The sequence below is a fragment of the Dipodomys merriami genome, unplaced genomic scaffold (assembly GCF_024711535.1).
Source record: "Dipodomys merriami isolate MVZ:Mamm:240054 unplaced genomic scaffold, mDipMer1.0.p SCAF_255, whole genome shotgun sequence".
In the NCBI taxonomy this organism is placed as follows: Eukaryota; Metazoa; Chordata; class Mammalia; order Rodentia; family Heteromyidae; genus Dipodomys; species Dipodomys merriami.
Window position 1 is genome coordinate 799357 of NW_027203993.1, and position 7780 is coordinate 807136.

General features: G+C 34.3%; 1 pseudogene; it reads right to left on the reverse strand.

Moving 5' to 3' along the window:
- Window positions 1–3222: 3222 nt before the first annotated feature.
- Window positions 3223–3319, reverse strand: LOC138836718 (U6 spliceosomal RNA; annotated as a pseudogene).
- Between the last annotated feature and the right edge of the window lie 4461 nt (window positions 3320–7780).

Here is a 7780-nt window from a genome sequence, read left to right on the forward strand (position 1 = left end):
CAAAATTTAGCAAAAGCATTGGAGGTGTATGCTGGTCCATTATCAGTTTTTATTTCCTTAGGAATTCCTAGGTCTACAAAGGCTTTAACCAAATGTTGAATAACATCTTTCACAGCCTCTCCAGAATGGGCTGTAGCAACCATAACATGAGAATAAGTATTTATAGTAACATGGACAAAGGAGATTTTCCCAAATTTTGTTACATAAGTAACATCCATTTGCCACAGAACTCTAGGCTTTAAGCCTCTAGGATTAACTCCCATTTTTTGTGGATGAAAAACTTCCGGGCATGCCTCACATTCCCTTACAATTTGTCTTGCCTGTTCTCAGGACACTTGAAACATCTTTCTTAAGGCATGAGCATTCTGATGGTGTAGTCTATGACTTTCCTGAGCTTCTTCTAAAGCTGACATTACATGACTTTCCTTAGTTAATAAGTCTGCTAACTTGTTCCCTTGAGACAAAGGTACAGGGAGATTACTATGCCCCCTGATGTGTCCCACAAATGCCTTTGTCGTTCTTTGTTGTAATAGCTGTTGTAATTTTATTAATTACTCTTTTACTTTAGAATGACCAGTAACTAGGGCTGTTTCAATGGCAGGAAACAAGGAAACCACATAGCGGGAATCTGTGTAAAGTTTAAACTCTTCTGAATAATTTTGAAAGGCTAGCAGAACTGCAATAATCTGTTGTGCAGGTACAGTTGGGTCAGAAGATATTAATGGTGGTTTTGTACTGCAATAAACCACAGACTTTCCGCTAGAAGATCCATCTGTAAAAATAGTTAATGCCCCGCCCAAAGGTTCTGTAACCAAAACCTTTGGAAATATCACAGGGGTTTCATTATAAAAGGATGTTGGGGCATATGAAAGCTTATTTTACCTGTGTAAGTTAATACAGCAATTTCCAATCATCATCAAATCGTATCAAATGATCTAATTGTTTCTTATTATAAGGGATAATAATGTTAGGTATTTCTTGGCCAAATAATTCTCTAGCTCTTAATTTAGCCTTTAAAATCAAATTAGCACATAAAAAAGGGGTATGAAGCAACTGTTTTTCCAGGGTTATGGGAATAATGGATCCATTCTAGTATCCCATCCTGCCAAAAACATCCTGTGGGAGTAAAGCTTGTAGCCAGAATTATAAAGGACCATGTTTGTGCAATATTAATTTTCTGTATTTTAGCTGTTTTCAATGCTTTTTCTACCAATTTTATACAGGATAAGGGGGCAGGAGTTATTTTTCTGGTAGATTTAGGATTAGGGTCTCCGTCCAACATTTTCATCAAAGGATCTAATTGTCCTGTAGTTATTTTTAAACTAGGCCGAATCCAATTAATATTCCCTAATAATTTTTGGAAATCATTTAATGTTTTTCATTTATCTATTCTAACTTGTGTCTTTTGGGACATAATATAATCATGTCCAATCACTTTTCCCAGATAATTTAAAGGTCATTCATGTTGAACTTTATCAGGAGCTATTATCAAACCGAATTTTGTTAATTTTTCTACCATATCCTGTAATATTTTTTCTGTCTTTTCTCTAGTTTCATCGGCCATAAGTATATCATCCATATAATGAATAATATATGCCCCTGGATATTTTTCTCTAATTTGTTCTATAGCCCTTTTCACATATTGTTGAAATAAGGTAGGGCTGTTTTTCATGCCCTGAGGTAGCACTTTCCATTGGTACCTATTATAAGTTTGTTTAAAATTAGCCGAAGGGACACTGAAAGCAAAACTCTTGGAATCTTCTGGTTGTAATTTTATTGTAAAAAAGCAATCCTGTAAGTTTATTATTATTATGTATCTACCCTGTGGGACTGCAACAGGAGAGGGTAGACCTGGTTGAAGGGCTCCCATGTCTTGCATGGTCTCATTAATGGCCCTTAGATCTTGTAATAATCTCCATTTTCCTGACTTCTTTTTTAATTACCAAAAATGGAATATTCCATGAACTGGTAGTCTTTTCTATTCTTCCCTTGACTCAATTGTTCTTGAACTAAGTCCTGTATGGCTTGAACCTTTTCTTGAGTTAGGGGCCACTGATTAATCCATACAAGATCAACACTTTCCCATATTATTTTGTCAGCATAAAGCTGTTCCTCAGTGGCCCCTGTGAAAAATTTTGCTCCTTCGACGAGGAGTCTATTTGTCCTATTTTATTTTCATGTCTTGCATGATGTCTCTGCCCCATAAAGAAAAGGGCAAGGTGGGAATAACATAAGGTTTGAAGTGGCCTTACTGCCCTTCACATACCCATTTGAGTCTCTGAGCTGACTAAGCTACATTAGAAGCCATCCCTAATCCAATTAAGGAAGAAGAAGTCTCTTGCACTGGCCAGGCCATAGGACAATCTTTTCCAGCTATACAGGATCTGTCAGCTCCTGTGTCTAAGAGTCCTGTCATTTGTTTTCCATTGACTTTAATGGCCTTGTAAGGCCTTTTATCTGTAATTTCCTGAACCCAGGCTACAGTATCTGTGGTGCCAAACCCTCCTTTACTGTTTTGAGTCAGTGTGGGATTTAGCAAGTTTAGATATGAGAGTAAAATATTTGGGCAAGCCTCTGCCCTTTATTAACTTGAATAGTCTCTTTTAGAGACCTTATCATGACCTTTATAGTGGTAGGCCTGTCTGAGTCTATTACACCTGGTAATACCTCAAAATTCTTTTTATAATTTGAGCCACCAGCGTACGGCAACACCAATACTTACTGTAAAAAATTCATGAATTCCGTGGAATTCTTCCAAGTGAATTGCCTGCATTGGATGTCAAAATGTATTCAAGAGTTTTTGTATACATGTATAATGATTTCTGCAGAGTTTGTGAAATTTTAATCAGAAATAATTTTAACTTATCTGTTTAAATGAATAGTACAGAAACAAAAGTATTTCTGGTGCTTGTCTGAAAAAGAATATTTTAAACGATTCTCTGTTTGTATAATTTGTCCTTTCAGATTGTATTCCATATAGAAAGTTTTAGATTCCTTTTTTTCCTAGGTCCTAACATTATTTTTCTTTGGGATAAAATGACAATGTTGTCTAATTTCAAAAGTTTTGTAAAGTTTATGGTATGTAAATGCCTTTCTGAGGTGAAGATTTAATACACTGATGTCAAACTAAATTTGATTATATGAATTACGTGTGTTGTTACACTTGTTATTTTGTAATCAACTTTTTAATAACTGTTTTTCATTTCTTGCATCTGAAGAAAGAAAAATACGGAATACTTCACAAATTTTCATATCATCCTTGTGCAATTGCCATGTTAATCTCTGTATTGTAATTTGGGAATACCTGCTGCTGAAGCATGTAGTATCTCAAATTTAAGCAGTTAATGATGCAATCTTTATACAGACTTATATCTATGGTTGCCTACTTGTAATAAGGAAACTATATTGTTCCTGACAATGCTACTGATCTTATTTCCCTAAAATTCTGTGAATAGTGGAAAAAAATATATTGTTCATGTTAATGCTCACATTTGCAAATTTTTTTGTCAATGACAATTTTAAGTCTTTTTCATTTGGAATTTGATCATACTTTCAATAATTTATTGCTAGGTCCAAAGGTGATGGCTTTTTCATGTACTAATTGATCCAACTGAATTAGCTTTGTGGAGCTAATGGATTCAAAGTAAGCCTTGCTTAAGAGCTACTTCTAACCTTCTGCAGTTGACATTTTCCCAAGTGAGGTCTTACTGGCACAAATGTCTACCTGACCCTTTATTCTTCTTCCATGTAGGAACAGACCAATCAGAATATCTTACCCTGACACCATTGATTGTTTTACTTGAACAAAACTAATCTTAGTTACAAGGGATCATAGAGAGATGAACAGTTCAGACATAACTGTTCAGACTAGAAGGTATTTTATCAAAATATAATTGTTTATTATATCTAACATTTCAAAAGTAACTAAAGCCAAGAAGGGGAAAAAATTGATCATATTCATGATTACTTAATATCCTGGCCTGTCTACCATCCTACCAGGCAGGAAGTTACACTACTGCATTTCTATCACCAAATATTTTCATAGTTGCAGGAGAAGTCCAGATGTTTCTTCTCATTATTAGGCCTTAAATTGTTAATGTTTTCATCACAGTGTTTTCTCTTGCCTACAGGCTGTAAATCTACAAATAGTAAAGCTTTAGGTCCAACTCTATCATACACTGAGGTAGAGATAATGTAATAATACTTTAAAACAGAGTTGCCTTTAATAATGTAACCACAACAGAACAATGCAAAACATGTGTCTTTTTTCTTATATTATACATAGTTATATATTTTATATTTATATGTGCTGATTTTATATTTCACACAATGAAACTTACTAGAATTAGTTGATAATTTCACAAATAAATTAAAATTTATTTATTCCAATAAATAGAATTGGAATATAAATAATTGGGTTTAAAATGTATATTAGAATATAAAAAGTATCAACGCAGTATCTTTGGTATAAACTTGTGATACATTCAAACTGTTCTTGGTTTTCTGAATTCACATGGTAAAAAACCAATTTTGTTTTCCTCTAATCTATAAGGGATTTTACTCTGCTTCTCTGTTTATTGTTTTAATTCACTGATTCCAAACTGTTTTTCTCCGTATTTCTGAAGCATTCCTACTGATTATGCCCAAATTTTTCTGATAAGATGTCTAACAAATATTATTCTTCTGCACGACCCAATGATTCCTAGGATCCCAGGTACCAGTTACCTGCATCATCGGATAACAAGGGCAAGACTTCTCACATAGGCCCATGCAACATGCAACAAAGTAATTGAAGACCCATTTCAATTTCTCATTTCCTATATTTCAGGGCCCCAGTTCCTTGAGATGCAGGATTTAGCAGTAAGCAATTGTGAAATGCAAGGCAACTTAAAATGAAAGATGAGATCACAAATTTTGAGAGTATGTACTATGATTCAAACATTCAACTTACAGATGGCCAGCCCATATCAGTGAACAAGTTTACAAGGTGTCATAAGATTATTTTTAATACCCCTCCCCTATGATTAATGAAAGATTTTAGTCCAGCATAAGTGGGCCAAAAAATAGTTCCTGGAAGGATAGATCCATAATTGGTCTACCAAGATCCAGAAAAATTTACTTAGAGTTCAAATATAATTCAGAAAAAACTTTGAGAAGATCCTTAGTGCTGCAAAACACTGGGACTTCACTACAACATGGCTCAGTGGTATAAAATGTCACTCTCAAACCAATGATAATCTACATTTAATCGACTGAAAGTTATTCCTTTACACATTAACTTTTTAAAATCACATATGCTAAAATAACATTTGACAAGTAGATGATACTTAGTGACATTACAAGTTTTTCAAGTGTAGGGAGCAAGTTATAATAGAGTTGAATTATTTACCCAGCACTAATGCCAAACACGTTCAACCATTCATTGAAGTCTAGAAATAGTACCAACCACAATTTGTGTTTTTCAGTAGGAGCCTTCCAGAAATGTGTTAAATAGATCATCCTGCCAAATTTCAAACCAAAACGTTTGCTAATAAAGTAAATGTCATCATTTAATAAGGCACATTTTAAAATGTCACAAATAGTTGTCTTATCATATGTAATATTATGTTTTCCCTATCTGTGTAACATAGGGAGAAATATGACTTTAGGTCTTGAATATGGGTACTCATCAGAGATATGACGAACATAAAATCTGTCTTCTATTTCTATCACATTCCTATATAGGAATAAATTTTAGTTTTCTTCTTTTTCCAAAACTTATAGGTAGTAAAAATATTATACCATGTAAAATAAAACAATCACACCACAGTACAAAGCTATTTATAGAAATTGGTAGCTAGGAGTACATTCTATGCATTTTTTAACTTTCTTTTTGACTGAAGATTAATCTTCCAAATGGATGAGAATAAAATCATGTTTAGGTGCTTCACGTCTCCAGTCTTGCAAATTGTTACTGCAGATGAATGAATTATGGAAATATAAGCTGACATCAGTTCAAGCATATGCAGAATGGAAACTCCCTGAAATGTATATAAACCTTTCAAAGTATTAATAGACAGTTTAACAGGATGACTATCAAGAAGTTGAAAACAGAAAGAAATTATAGTAAAGACATAGAATGAATGAAAAATGAACAAGGGGCAAGTACAGCTAGAATACTCAATGTACACATATGATAAAGGAAGTGGTAAATCTGAAATAAATATTGGAGAAGCATTTGGTTGAGAATGATGGAAGGAGTGACTCTGATCCAAGAGCAATGGACAATTAGATGGATATATTTAATTGTAACACACTTGCACAACCTTTTGAAATTCAGTTTAAAAACACAACAAAAAACAAAAACACACAAAAATCACAACCAACCAGAAATCTCTAGAGAGTATGAATATTTCCTCCCAAAATTTTAAGCAGTTAATGAAGGGTAGTCTTGGGAAAAGCAAACAACGCTATCCAAAGAGAGGTTTGGGATAGGGGAGAATTTTGAACAGATTTAAATAGATTGTCTAAGGTTATAAATCACAATCACCTACATCTCCTGCAAATAGTATCTTTTTCTAGGAGTTCTCTGTCTGAACTGGATAATCCAGTCGTGAGACACACTTGATAGCTTGTGAAGATAGAATGGAAGAAACAAGATCAAGAATGCATTACTCCACTGGAGAGAAAACAATCTTCCATATTTTCTCTAATCTTTCTTCACTACTCTTTCTTCATACTTTTAAGTCAATTGATTTTGAATTATATTTTTCCTTCTTTCTTCTGGCAAAGTAATTTGTCAAAGTAATTCATTAAATATTATTTGCCATTTTCTTCTTTCATGCTGATTAATTGGCCAGGCGAGTCTATGAAACTTCCCTCTTGCACTTGGTTGCCATGAAACAACATCTATGTCAATGAGAAGTCTAATGTAAAACTTTGTCTCCAGAAAACAGTCCAAGAAGCTGTGATCACAAATATTTGGCTGTATTTTTTCTCTTACCTTGAAAGTCTTCTTGTGTCTAAAGTGCCACAAACATAAGTACTCCATCACTTTTTGGTTCAGTCAATTCTAACCTAAAAGATATATTTTGCTAAGAAATGCTTAGAGGAAACTGAAAAATACTGCACTTTTATCTTCTATGGTAAGACTCTCCTTAGATACCATATCAGGAACAATGAAGTTATTCTATGCAAAATTATTTCAATAGATTATTTTTCTCTTGGTCTTTCATTTGTTCACCAAGATGTATGGAGGAGAGTAGAGTTAAATCACCTATACCTAGAAATACAGTGACTGTTACAAAAGGTCAATTCTTCTATGTCCTGCTTCCATGTCCTCCTCTTAGCTCTTGCCTGATTTCCAATTAATCACAGCATCTTGGCTTCAAGTCTAGTGAAGCTGAAGGACTATATGGGCTCCACCACTGTTAAATCTTCATTATTTTTCTTTGAAAACTCTTTAAGTTGCCTCTTTTGGATGTGGAATGTATTTCCATGTCTCCACTCAATCTGTTCGGCATTGTAGTGAGCCAAATAGGCTCTGTAAAATCAATTTAGTTATTAAAAATATTAACACAATTTAGGGCTGGGAAGTTGGCTCTTTGGTAGAGTGCTTGCCTTGAATGCCTGAGACCCTGGGTTTGATTCCTCAGCACCACATAAGCAAGAAGAAAAAAAGCCGAAAGTGGCGCTGTGGCTCAAGTGGTAGAGCACTAGCCTTGACCTGAAGACCTGAGGGACCCAGGCCCAGAGTTCAGGCCCCACGACCGGACCCTCCAAAAAATATTAATACAATTTA